Raw genomic sequence first — 15000 nt, forward strand, 5'->3', positions numbered from 1 at the left:
GTTCTACCAAAACGATAGCCAGGAAGCACCAAAATACTTTTGACGACGTCCTTCGTCTCAATGGGTATCCCGAAAGCATCATAGACAAAACTAAGCACTCTCAGAACCACCAGGAAAAGCCCCGACCTCTCAACACCGAATGGTCGTACATGAAGATCCCATATATCTCCGAATGTCTAAACTACAGAATCACAAGCATTTTCCGAAAAGAGGACATACCAGTTCGGGTGGTGCACAAATCATATACTCTCAGACGAGCCCTCTCTCACAACAACAAAGAACGGACATGCACGAGGGTCAATTGCCCTATCTCCGGCACCAAATTGTGCTTATTACGCAATGCTGTTTACCAAATCACATGCAACAACTGCAACCAGCATTTCATCGGGAGCACTATACGCTTTATCCATGATCGTGTGAGAGAATACCTGAACAATGACAACTCCTCCGTGAAGAAACACCTCTCTCAGTGCCAAAACAAAGTCTTCAAAGGCATCGAAATTAAGAGTATTGTGCTAGAAAACGATCCTGCAAATTTACGACTGCTCGAAGCGTTTTACATACGAAAGTACAAACCTACCATGAACTCCCGAGAGGAATGCAGCGAATTCGCGGATCTTTTATTCTAGAAATTACTTAGCATATCTTATTTACACTCGGTCATTAGATCATACCACTCGTTTTTATTCATATTCATACCTCCTTATTTATCTTAGGCATTTTACCCCCACATTCTCCCGCTTTTCACACATTTTCACTTTACATCTGTATGTAAGCCCTACGCGGAATATTTCTTCTTATCCCTGATGATGCCGTAGATCGGCGAAAGCTCGGATTCTAAACGTTTTTAACAATTTTAACATCAATTTTACAGTAATGTAAGGCCTCAATTGAATTTTAAACTGTTACTTATTGTGTTTAAGCTAGATCGCGAATGCTCTTTTGTTGTTATCGTTTTGGGTTTTTTTCCTTTACACTTACTACAGTATTGCCGGTTTTTATTACTTATGTCGTTTAAGTCACTCAGTTATCTTTTTCATATGTGTGCACGCGTGCTATGTGTTATTTAATTAGCCAACTTTCGTTCTTGTGTAACGGTTTGTGCGGCCGACGATTTGTGCAGCAGAATCATAGGGGTAAACTAAAGTTGTGTCATCTCTTTATTTGTAGTCTATACTTTATTTATTGCTTGGAGAAGTTCTCTACACAACATTTCATGCTTGTGGGACTTTATATATGTATATATAGATATACGAAACAGAGTTGTAGTAATTAAACGAGGAACTACCTCTAAAGTCTTGAACCAGTCTTCGAGCAGTCGTAAATTTGCAGGATCGTTTTCTAGCACAATACTCTTAATTTCGATGCCTTTGTAGACTTTGAATTTAGGAGTCACAGTAATCCCAGAGGTCCTGGCTGTGGAAATTTGACACCTTCCTGGCAGATGTAGATTTTATAAATCCGATGAAAATGGTTATCGTTCAGACATGCCAAGATTACAAAGAAGACAATAACGTTGATGATGCTTTGCGATGGGAAATGATTAAACTTAAGGTTAGGGAGGCATCGATTTTTATGGAAAAGAAAAAGCTGCTTCTAAGCGGAAGGAAGAAAGTAGACTCTACGAAAAGTTGACATACTTGGAGAAAAAAATTGAAGAGCCACTGCCCCCTCAGTTGAAAGAAGAATTTGGCCACCAGTTGAGCGAGATAAAAGCAAACTTAGAAAAACCATGAATATGAAACTAAGGGAGCTATCCGGCGGTCCAAAATTCGTTGGTACAACGAAAGTGAGAAAAACTCAAAGCAATTCTTTAATTTAGAAAAGCGGCGCTTCAAACGTAAGGCTTTAATTCAACTTCGCCGTGCTGACAACATTACTTTAACCTCTGACCAAGAAATTCTACGAGAATGTATGAATTTCTATAATGAGCTATATAGCAGCTGAACAACACAAAGTAGTAATGAGGGCTTTGAGTTCCGGTGTCTGACATTTGCAGACTGCAGAGGGCAGACTGCAGACTGCAGCTGCCTGCAAATAGCACCGATAAACAGTATTAAGTCTGAGCATCCATTTCAAATATCGCTGATAAACAGGACCCGTTTTAAAACTGTTAGCTTTCAATAATTGTAATTTAGGGTTAGTCTGCTGTCTGCAGATGTCAGACACCGTTTGAGTTCTTCCCAAGAGAAACTGCTTGAGACTGGATGGACCTGGATGAGGACTGCAAAGAGTCTTGTGAAGACCTTTTAACAGCTAATGAATGCTTAAGTGCGCTCAAGACAATGGAATCAAATAAGTCCCCAGGCTCAGACGGCTTCCCTGCTGAATTCTTTAAAGTTCTTTGGAATGACATTTCTTTTCTCTTTGTGAATACAATCAACTGCTCCTTTCAAAAGGGGCAACTATCCGTAACCCAAAGGCAAAGGATAATTTCTCTTTTACCGAAGAAAAACAAAAGTCCTCCCAGTCTAAAGAACTGGCGGCCAATTACTCTTTTAAATTGCGATTACAAGATCCCATCGAAAGCGATAGGAAATCGAATGAAGCGGGTGCTCCCTGAAATTATTAACAACGATCAGAGCGGTTTTCTAAAAGGACGCTCCATCGCAGAAAATAATTTAATAATTGACGGAATAGTAAATTTCGAGGACAACATAAATAAACCCGGTTTGTTGATGTTCATAGACTTCGAAAAGGCGTTCGATTCGATCGAGTGGGCCTTAATAGAAAGAGCTCTTACACATTTTATTTCGGGCCCTCATTGGTGAATTGGTTCAAATTGTTTTATAATGATGTTGCCAGCGCTATCCAAAACAATGGTCGGGTTTCAGAGCACTTCACTTTAGGTAAAGGGGTCAGACAAGGCTGCCCGATGTCCCTTATCTGTTTATAATAGCGGCTGAGATATTAGCCAACTTCATAAGGAGCGACGAAGACCTAAAGGGGTTTGAAACAAATGGAGTCGAACACAAACTTAGCCAATACGCCGACGATACGACATACGACATGAATTATGCAAATACAGTTTTTTCCCGCAGTTTGTCAACCGCAAATTCTTTTATCCCTGGGTCTCCCGACACGACTGTTTTCTCGACTCAGTTTGTTACAGCCCTGGGGCCTCCGCTAAGAAATTTAAGGGGCAGAAATGTCCATTTTCAACTGAAAGATTTGTGAGATGAAGATTGTTGGATGAAATTGGTTGACAATGCTTATATATTGTAGTTTTTTTCAAAGTAATTCTTTCTCTGCTTTCATTAAGAAATTTGAAATGCAAATATATTAAAGATTAATTACAAGTATATATGAAATTAATTTTATTTATTAGTTGTTGAAGAAGCAGAGATCTTAAGAGGCAACAAAACAAGGAATTGAAATCCCCACTCCAGAAGACATTCCTGTTCATTTGGACTTGACTGCCACAGTTGATATTCATAGGGTACTTGAGTTGGCCACGCAAGTGGTTGTTACCACAGTATGGCAGCTTTAAATTGTAGAAGAATTCAAAACAAGAACAGGAAAGCCAATTAAAATGAGTCGCAGATGAAAAAAATTGGAGAATACTAAAACAGAAGAGCAGCCCTACATATTTTCAAGTTGATCTCAATTTTTACGGAAGTATTACTACGCTAAATCATAATCTTACACTCAAGTGGCGTTTTTTCTAGGATACACTAAAAACCGATGGTGCTGTGCGTAAGGATGTTAATCCACAAAGTTCAGAAGGTATGAGTGATATCGCTATTATCTGACCTAGAGTGCCAGTAGCCTAGTCTTCTTTGAGTTTGATGTGGCAAAAGTTAAAAGTAGACTAAGTGCAGCCAACAAAGTCAAGATATAGTCTTCTGTCTAAGGGGGGAAGGTGCAATGAAGTTAACCCTATGTGAAGCATCAACCCGTGAGACAAGGCCAGACCATTGTGATGTAAGCTGTTGCGTAAGCCATTGTTTCCCAGAGGCCCTTGCGGCATGCCATGTGCTCGTAGCCACATTGCTCGATTAAACGTGTTTTTGTTGCGTTCGGTTCTGCCTCATAGTCGATTACCTAGCTAACATTGCACACAACACCGGGAACTCCGTGCCCTGCTCTTTGCAATAAGCACAGTGTGTGGGTTCTGTAATGTCCCCAGCTAACCTTGTACATGTAACACTGAAGATGCAGGAGACAAAGTAAATAATCTCATTTTGCTTTGCTGAAATAATGATGTAAATTTGAGCTTGCGACATAAAGAGAGTAATTTGTTCGAAGGGATGATGCATGTATAGCTTGTATAACATACAGAAAAAGAAAATATTTCATGTGATAGTGCTGCTGTACAGAACTTTAAAGGAAGTCAGCTGGAGTGTAAGGTCTCTTTTTGTTTAGCAATGGAAGCCTTTTTGGGGCCTAGGGCGTCGCCTTGTTAGGAGTAACTTGAAGGGTAGACACTCCGTCTGGATGGGATTTGCTATCCCCTTGCAGGTTGCACTCCACAGCATTATGATTGATTGCCTATGGCTGGCAATTTGCTGTTACCTATAAATACTCCCTTGAGGAGGCACGGTGGACTAATGGTTAGTGCGTTGAACTCCAGATCAAGCAGTCTAGGTTTGAACCCTAGCCAGAGACATTATGTTGTGTTCTTGGGCCAGACACTTCACGCACACAGTGTCTCACTCCACCCAGGTGTGTCTGAATGGATACTGGCAAATTTAATGCTGGAGGTAACCGTCGATGGACTAGCATCCCATCCAGGGGCAAGTAGTAAAACTCTTAGTCATTTAATGCCCAACAGGGACAAGCTCTGGCCATTTAGATGAATTGGCACGACGTTTGCTCTACTATAAATACTCCTAGGTAGAGAGAGGTACTGCTAGGGTTACAAACGTGTCACAATGACTCTGTGCAAGGCTCAAATCCAGACCTCTCAATCTAGAGAATCCAGTGATTGTTAACAAGGCTGTTAGTCTTGAAATTAATTTTCGTCCTCTTTTTCATAGCAGAAAATGAGAATCCTGAAGCGATACAAAATGATTTAGTAAATGAAACCAAGTAAGTATGAATCTTGTAAACAGGACTTGCATCAGTTTTGTTTTGACATTATTTAATTATATCATACATGTATCTATCATGAGGTGTCTCTTTCGGAATGACTTTCAAGAAGTCTGGTGATTAGATGACAAAATATTTTTCATATTGATGACAGGGCTGGGCCGTAACCCATCGTAACACCTTTCACAGCTGCGTATGCTTGATTTTCCCTTGATGCTACTGGTGAACTTGCCTGTTGTCGATAGAATTCAGCCACAAGGTAATTAGTTTGCTACGGGTCTGGGGAGACTACAGGTGACTCAATACTTAACGGCAGCCCTTGGTGGGGTAGTGCTCTTTCACTGTTAAAAGAAGGTGCGTTTTTTCTGCATAACTTCATGGACAGACTGTTTGAGTTTTGTCATGGTTATTATATTTTAACTTCACGACGTTTGAATGAATTTACAACCAAATAAGAGCTTAAATCTAAATCTTACAACAAGGAGTTTTTTCTTTGGTCACCCATCCAAGTAATAACCCGCTAAACGGGGAGGTTTGGTGGTTTAAAACGACTGTGATTAACTTCCTGGCAAAGGGAAAACAGCCTTGAAATTTTGAAATTAGAGGTGAAAGTTTCTGACTGAAGATACAGTTTCCGAGATGCAGAAAAAGATTACCTTCAAATCTAAGAAAAAGCTCAAAATATTTACCAACTGAAGGTAGAAGAACGTCTAATAGGTAAGATCAAAGCAAAAGGAAAAAGGATGGGTAACACAGGGGTAATGTGACACGGATTACGCACAGCTTTCTTGAAAAGTGTACGCAGTTTTTTTCACAACGCACCGTATGTAAGTGATGTCGCTTCTCTATGAATACCTCACTGGAAGTTGCTGGGCCTCAGGTCATTTCTAGTGCAAGCTGTACAGTTGCCTGACGCAGTGCAGTACACTAAATACTTAAATGGGTATCGCTTTTTCGGCTTTTTAGTAGTGTGATCCCAGTATGATCCTTTGATAGGGTTCCTTTAAATTGTATTAGCAAAAAGGCGCAGTAGATATACGCCCAGTTAGATGAAGATTTGTTCTGCCTCGTCAAGCATTCTATTTTTAATTCCAAACTTCTCATACAACGGAAAGGAAATATAAACAACATGTTTGCATAATTCTTACTTTTATATTTTCTTGTGAGTAGGGTGCAATTATTGAGATTTCGGCCCTCAAGTTCGCTAGATAATCCTGGAATTTTAATGTAATTAACGTTTAACTTTTGTTTTGGTTTTTTCATAGTAAACTTCGAGCCCAGTCTGGACTGAAGCCATTGTTATTAGAAGATAAACCCGACACTACTACAGCTATGACAGCAACAAATATCGACAAAAAGGCAGCTGAAACTGTTCCTCCCAGCTCTCGAGTGAATTGGTTCTTTTTTTTTTTTTTGCTTGTATTTTTCAGTATGTATCTTTTGTCACATTTAAACGCGCGGTATCTCGAAAACCTGAAAACCTTTGCCGATCTCTGTCTTTATGTTGGCTTCCCCCTAATGCCTGGCCAATCACGTGCCATTGTTGAGTCTTTGATTGGCTGAGAAAGTTGGAATATCAAAAGAGAGATACCAGGCGCTTTCCATTCACCAAAAAATTCCAAAACTTTGAAAAGGGCCAAAACTTCTTCGGAAAGGTTCTGGAAAATACGCAAATTATTCTGAGATTAGAACCACTCATCCTAAACTGCCAGTAATTCCGGAATGAAAATCAATTGGACCAGAAATTCTCGTTGAGAAATTATCGGAAATTTGGGTATAGCTCGCAAGATTAGCCTCCTTTCTGGAAATTGCCAGACCATCTCCGAGAGTTCCGACGAGTTTCGAATGGAAAACGTCTAGGAACGCAACTGAATCATGCATAAAGATGCAAAAGAATTTTGGATTTGATGCTAACGTTCTTAATAACGATGCAGGGGCGATGGTGCAGGGGGTTCAAATAATTGAAAATAATTGAATCTTACTAAAACATCTGATACCTCATCTCTCTTTTCACAGAATCGGAATATTTTGTCGGCAGTTCTTACTTTTAAATCTTCGCAAAGAAACTGATTGACCAGGGGCTACGAGATTACGATAAAACATAAAACAAGTGGCTCGAGGGAAATGCGCCCTTGGAGCACAAAGAAGTACTAGCGGACTATTGAGCTGCCAGGCAGCTTTGATTACACGACTGACTGAAAAACTTCAAAGCTAATCTAAAGAAAAAGAGCAGAATGTTTCCAATTAAGACATCTTTTTGCTAAAGATATTTGTCGTGTTTATGCTCGTAGTCTAGTGTATTTCAAAATGTGTGTGATTAAGTTTGTTTTTTTAGAAAAATTTAAACAAAATCAAACGATAGATGCTTTTATTATTGTACAAGCTAACTTGTTACACTGATAAAAAAGAAATTCTCCAAGTATATGATACTACAATAAAATAGCACCAAACTGAAAACATAATCTGGTAGCTGTGTCGTAAAATGCCAGTTATAAACCTTGGGCTTTCACGCCTTAAAGCGGTTCTGGCTGTGCTTGTACCGGAGGTAACTCATATCCCGAAGGAGGGGGGGGGGGGGGGGGGGGGGGGCTTGTCTTTTTGCCTTCAGAATATGTTTGCGACATGAGCATTGGCCAGTCATTATGGGGGGAGAGGGGTGTGTGAGGAGTATAAACGAAGCAGGTTCTTATAACTGGCATCCTTAATCTTTTAGTTAATGTGATGTAGTAAAATAACGCATCAACCTTGATATGTCTATCAATAAGCTACAAAACATGAGCTGTGCTTTCTTGCAAAGCTGTAATCTTTATAGTTACACCTATCTAAAGCAAAACTAAAATGAATACACTTCTTCAACGGTAAAATTCAGCTTGCACTGTTAAGTTATTAGGCTTAAAATTTTCTTTAAAGCTGTTGGTACATTTGAAATGTTTTCTTATTAATAATACTACAAGTTACATTTCATCGGTAAGTTACAATATATGAGTTGTGCTTTCTCGCAAAGCTCTATTCTATGTACTAGATATTATATCTTTGGGAAGGAAAGCTCAAATGAATACATTTTCTCCTGCACTTAAATTCAGCTTACACTGTAAAGTTACCTGACTTACATCAGTTTCATTTAAAGCTATTGGTGCATTTAAAATGCGTAGTAAATATTGCAACGCTAAGTTACTCTGCACTGAGCCAACTTTTACTCTGTGCTACTGTAGGCTTAGCATACATTTAGTAATCAGTAATACAAACGACAGAAATGTTTCGGCTTTACATCGCTGCTCAAAAAGGGTAATGACAAGGTTAAAAACCCTGTTTTAACCAGTCCCAGGGGCTACTACCTCGTTTGGTCTCATCAGGAACGTTGGGTTTAATGTGATATAGGATTTTAAGGCTTTTCTTTTGATTTCTGAATGTGGCATCAAGTTAGCGACGGTTTGGCTCGGTTTACGGTCGTTTCGATACAAATGAAAGTCAATTCGATACAAACTGAAGTCGTTTCGTCGCAGAAAGAGAAACATCAAAAGGAGAAAATCATGTCTGGCTGGAGGTCTCGGAACTTTTTGGACTTTTTCTTTAAACGGGGATATGTTTACATGGTCTAATGTCTACCACAGGATCAGTACAAATTTTTTGTTTGTTTTTTTTTTGTTTTGGAAAAGAAATCCTGTATGGGATAAGAGCCTAGGTCAATTTCATGTCATTACCATCAGCACCTTCATTTTCCAACGCAAGCACAATCGGCGGTCGGTGCTTCTTTTTTGCTTTTGGGTTTAGCGCAGGAGGGCCCTCCTGATTAGCGCTTATAAACATGATAACAAATGCACCCATGAGTAAAGCAAAAGAAGACAAAAAATGCCAGAGGTCATGCCAATCGAAAAACCCAAGAATTACGCATTCTTTGTTAAGATCACGAGAATCTTCAGGTGAGGCTGTTTTGTTGGTGGTTGGCAGGCCTAGGAATACGCCAAAAGCTCCTGTCAAACAGGCAACAGTTACGAAGATATAACATCCCCGTAAAAATTCCCGCCACGTGCACATACCTGAACACTTGCAATGGTGCAGTAGTTTCCAGATGGCGCAGCAGAGTTTCCAGAGCTTTTGGAAAAGCTTAGCTTTGGCAGAAACAGCCCAAAAACTCTCTACAATACAAGTAAACAGAAACACTTGAGAAAGGTCCATGAGAAGAAAGATCGGTACAAACACTGCAGGTGGAGAAATGACGCAACCCAAAATGTAGTAGCACGTGTTTCCCTCACACTTTCCTAATGACAAAACCCCTTTAAGACTGAGCTTATGGAAAGCCCAGAGACCCATTGCGAACCACCAAATGACCAGAGAGATAAAAAACACCACTTGCAATCCTATAGCCAGTCCAGATTCGGAGTGATAGAGTGTACCAATATAATTGAAGATGAAAAGTGGCACTATAAAATAAAGGAAAAAATTCAATGCACCCACCGGGAGTTCCTCTACTGGCTCTTTAACGGGGTGTTGTTTTCCTGATTGTAACTCGATTTGGTGTTGCTCTCCTCGCTGAACGTCCGACTCGATTGGGTGTTGCTCTCCTGCTTGTTCCTCCACATTCAATGCATCCACCGGGGGTTTCTCTACTGGCTCTTCAACTGGGTGTTGTTTTACTGATTGTAACTCGATTTGGTGTTGCTCTCCTCGCTGAACGTCCGATTCGATTGGGTGTTGCTCTCCCGGGTGTTGCTCTCCTGCTTGTTCCTCCACATTCAATGCACCCACCGGGAGTTCCTCTACTGGCTCTTTAACTGGGTGTCGTTCTAATGATTGTAACTCGACTTGGTGTTGCTCTCCTCGCTGGACGTCCGACTCGATTGGGTGTTGCTCTCCTAGCTGTTCCTCTACTGGGCACTCATTCAATTCCATACCATTATACACCAACAGAACAGTTAAACCGGCAATTACAAACATGAATGCCGAGTCAAACTGAAATGTATACGTGCTTGGGAACAAATGGTAAATCAGGGAAAACAATCCCTCAAAAAGGAGTGCCCAGGCAAAGGCATACCCAATGGAATAAGAGTACTTCCTTTTCAGTGCTCGGGCCATAAGTGTCTTCCTTTCTTTGTCTCCTAGAGTATGCTCTGGGACAGCCCCCTCTTAAAGATGCAGAGCGATATTGGGACATACGAAAACATGGTTTGGTAGGGCTTCATTTTGTTTACCTTTACAACCAGAAGAGGTTGATTGACGATTGTCACTATTGTTGCCATTTTCCTGCCCGTTACCAGGCTGAGTGACTTGCTCCCTAGAGGTCACAGACTTCTTAAGATTTTCACAGAAAAGATGCAGCTCTGTTTCCATGTACCACACGCACACAGTTAAAATCAGCGCGTGGACTATGTAAGTTAAGTTACTTATCATTAAGTTCAGTGGAATATCATGATAATCGCTAACTCTATAGCAAAGGTCGTTGTAATAGCAATCGTCTCTATCACCCTCTTGGATCATCACATACCAGGTTGCAATGACAAATTGGCACGCGCCAATCATAAGCAAGACACCTGCAACCCCTGTAGCATAAGAATAGGTTTTAGGACCCCCTGAAAACCAGCATTTGTATGCTACCTTCAACATGGCGAAAATGAATGCCCCAAATTTTGTAATCATATCCGACAGAGAATTATTACCATTGTCCTGCCCAGTGCTAGGCTGATTGTACATGTCTTGGTCCCTGTTACTCGCGTTAACTTTAACAAGTGGTTCTGGAATATTAACTTTAAGAAGATATTCTTTAAAAAGCCGCAAACCAGCTATTGACATTACTATGCCTAACAGCAGAGACACAAAAAACAAAGTACAGATAGGTCCAGCATAACTGTAATCAAATGACTGTGACAGTTTTAAAGTAACATATTTAGACTCAGTGGGTTTTAAACTACCTGTAGAGTTTTTTAATGCTATTCCAATGAACCAGGTGGAGGTAGAGTCGGTTAAAGGAGGCACAGACACCTTGGACAGGGTAATCCGGCCTTTCTTAGCAAAGGAAAGACGTAGTGACGCCTTCTTGTAATCCACAACTTCTATGTTGTCGTCGACATCTGTACGGATCTGAGACACTTTCAAGTAAGCTGGTGTATTTGACGGGGATGTCACAGTGATGTCAAGTTGTCTATCTGAGATATCTTTTGGAGGGTTGAACGGAAAAACGATCGCTTTGGTGTTCTTGACATCCACTGTCTGTGGTATATCCAACATAATTTCTGAAGGATTTTGACTTAAGTCGACTGCAAACGACACGCCACCCGTACCCAGCACTGACATGAACCAATCTCTGGGTTTGACTGAGCGGGGAGGACAAATGGTCTGAGAGTTCCAAACAGGTTTAGGCTGAGAAACATCCATACGACCAAGTAATGTCGATGACCCTTCAGCTTCATACACAAAAATATTTAAGAAACCTAGAGGAAGAATAAAAAGAATACAGGGTTGATCATTGTGAAGCACTACTTTTACGTAACTAATCGCAACACGTGCCAAGAAATGAAAGTGTTTTGGAAAAGAATTGTGTTGTACGTCTGGACAAGAATCTTATCCATTGGCTACTCCTAAGGCTGGGTTTCCTATGATTGCTCCGCTGGATCGCTCTTATCTACCGTTGCGATGGCTACCGATCTTTGAAATAGGACTGACGTCTAACCGCTCAGAGGTCGTTGTCGCCAAGAAGGTTATGATCGCTGCAAGTAGAGTGGTTTTAAAATCGATACGATCGTTGAACTGTTTTTGCAGTGATCGTACCGATCACAAGAAAATTAACGGCCTTAACAGTTCCTCAATCTAATCCATAACACTCGAAACATTGATGCTTTTCATTTTATCATGCTGGCTGTGTGATGAAATTAATCTATAACAAACAGGAAGCCTTTATTTTGATCCAAAAGTATTCGATATACCTCTGTCGATTAGCTAGCTGTGCAAGAATTAAATGTGCAAAGTATTGAAATTTTACATGCGAAATATGTTAAAAAGCCACAATATAAATCATCTGGACTGTGCTTCAGCAATTGTATAGCGCTCAAGTGAGTTAAAGCTTGACCAGCCTAATCATTATGCATATTTTTATTTGACGGGAAAGCATTTGTCTAGGGCCTATGAAACTTGGCAGGCAGTTAGTTATCGGTATTGTTATAACTTTTCCTAAATGTTTCGTATCACATTGTTCTCACGTGACCCCAAATCGACTTATAACAGTTATATTTTTTATTTAGTTAAATAATAATAATAATAATAATAATAATAATAATAATAATAATAAATAACACTTATATAGCGCTAAAATTATAAAATATTCTAAAGCGCTTTACATAATAAAAACCCCTATTCTGACTAAAAAAGAAGAGAGAAAATGAAACAGAAAACGACATAGAAAATTACTGATAATAAGCAAGTTTAAAAAATTGAGTTTTCAGTTTCCTCTTGAAAATATCAATGTTGGCGGATTCCCTGATTTCAAGCGAGATGGTGTTCCAGAGTTTCGGTGCTGCATGCTCAAATAATCTGTCACCGAAAGTTTTTCTGAAGCTCCGCGGCACAGCAAGCAAGTGTTGATCTCTAGACCTTAGGTGGTATTTGGGCTGATTTTGTGGCTGTAGAAGATCTTTAAGGTAGGCAGGTGCGGTTCCATTGAGGGATTTATAGACAAAAAGGGCGATGTTAAATTGAATACGAAAATTAATGGGCAGCCAGTGGAGTTGGAGCAAAACCGGGGTAATATGGTGATAATTTAATACTTTGTGTTTGTGTTTCTAATAAACCGTTTGAATAACTCATTTATATATAATTGGTATATATTATACTTGTTCATTGAAGTTTTTAGTTATGAATTTTCGTGGCTTATCAATATAAATGAAGCTATATGGATCCTTTGTTGCTTTTTCATATGGTTCTTTTGGAGTATTATTTTCACGGCAAATAAGTGATTTTTCATTAGTGCTTGGAAATTCATAAATGCAAAAATTTGAGCAGTTTAATCTGATATCTTTTGGAGTTTTATAATATGATTGACTCAAATAAATAACACTGCAATTTTTATGTCTTCCACTTATGAAATAATCAATCAATGGCTTTTAGTTTTTTTCACAAACAAAATCATCAAATATAACCAGCTTTTGATTATCAACTGTTAATTCAGATACTGGTATATTTGGTCGTTACTTGCTTCAATTGTATCATAACCAACGTCATTACTTATTGGTTTAAATGTGTTCAATAAATTTTGATATTTTGACTGTTCTAAGTTTTTAGCATACAAGTAGATTTTTTCATAATAAAGCAAATTGTAAATCATATGCATTAATGTTTTTGTTTTTCACGAACCGCTTGGGCTACAAATCAGCATTCGAAAGCATTTATTTGATATGAAATCATATAAATGCTTATAATTTCCAACATTATAATCATTAAAATCGTAATTTGGTATTCTCATTTATATCATATCGGTATTATTATTTCATAACATAATGTTCAACACCATGTTAAACACTGTGTTAAACACGGTGTAAAACGCTATCTTTTATATCCAATTGTCCATTTTTATGTAAACAAATAATATAACAAATGAGTTTACTAAAATGGCAAAAACTTGCAAAAAATAAATCTGAATTAGGAGATAAAATTAATACCGTAAGAAATGCTATTATTCAGCATGATTTGGGTCAAAAAAGCATCTTTTTCAAAGGTGTTTCAACGAATAACAACAAAACTGGATGATGTAATAACTAGTAATTTAAAATTGCCTTCAATAAAAAGACGACCATTAAAAAAAGGTGAAGTGCCAAATTATGGCATTGATATTGAAGATTAAGTTCCGGATATGAATCTTGGTGGTTTATTTGAAGAAACAGTCTTACCACAGCAAGAAAAACAAATTGTTCCTAAGCCTCCAACTTATGAAGAATCATTAAAAAAGATATATTGGAAGGTAAAAAACAAATTAGTTTTGATCCTCAATATTATCCTGAAACACAAGATCTTCCTCCTGAATATGAAGAAAAAGATGAAGTTGATTATGGATGAGACGATGGAGATATTGATAATAAGATGTTGAATGATCTTGGCATTCAAAATTATGATTATGTTGAAAAGATACTAAATCAACAAGAAATGACTGAACAAAAAATATCTCAATAAGATTATTAATGATGCTAAAACAAGTAGAAATCAATTAAAAGGTTATAAGGCTGCTATAACTAAACAATTCAACAGTGGTTCAATTTCTGAAGCTGTGAGACAAATGGAAAATAAAAGAATAGGCAATGCAAGAGTTACATTGAATGCATACATCAATCATTATGAAATAAATCAAAACAATGAAAGGTTCTGGAATTCGAAAAAAGCAGAGAGGTGGAAATATTGTATTTTTTAGTAATCCAAATCAGCTTCTCAAAAAATTAGAATTGATTATTGGTGAAATTTTAGCTGGTACAGTAATTCAAGTATTTCAATGCGGAATATGGGTGTTTCTATATTAGACACATTGCTAAAAACATCAACAATTAATAAATCACAACATAACAAAATATATAAGAAGTACTTCAAAATTTAATGTAACGATATTGTATATATATGGATAGAGAAATTGTATTATCAAGTTATTCTGTTAAAGAAATACCTTTTAACCTGAAAATTTCGTTACAAAATTTGCGAGACCAATAATTTTACCAAGTAATAATGAACATCAGCTTGGTTTGAATAGGATTATTAATATGAGTTTTACTTGGTTCAATGTAAATCCATCATACAGAAATCAAACAATAGCATATAGCATCAATAATGGATCAAACTTCCAAGAAGAGATCATTGTAATATCACTGGAAAATATAGAGGTTCTGCTTATCAAGATTGCAGTCTTAATTACCGACTGACTGATAAAATACCTATAATTTTTCACAATCTACGTGGTTATGATTCACATTTGATAATAATGCAAAATATTGGTCAAATAGC

General features: G+C 38.2%; 2 pseudogenes; one reads left to right on the forward strand and one right to left on the reverse strand.

Annotated features, from left to right (window-relative positions):
- Positions 1-1470: 1470 nt before the first annotated feature.
- On the forward strand, positions 1471-7196 carry LOC138053198 (uncharacterized; annotated as a pseudogene).
- A 725-nt stretch (positions 7197-7921) lies between these two features.
- LOC138054648 (uncharacterized) overlaps positions 7922-15000 on the reverse strand; it is an 11993-nt pseudogene continuing 4914 nt past the window's right edge.

The sequence above is a fragment of the Montipora capricornis genome, chromosome 6, assembly GCF_036669925.1.
Source record: "Montipora capricornis isolate CH-2021 chromosome 6, ASM3666992v2, whole genome shotgun sequence".
Classification (NCBI taxonomy): domain Eukaryota; kingdom Metazoa; phylum Cnidaria; class Anthozoa; order Scleractinia; family Acroporidae; genus Montipora; species Montipora capricornis.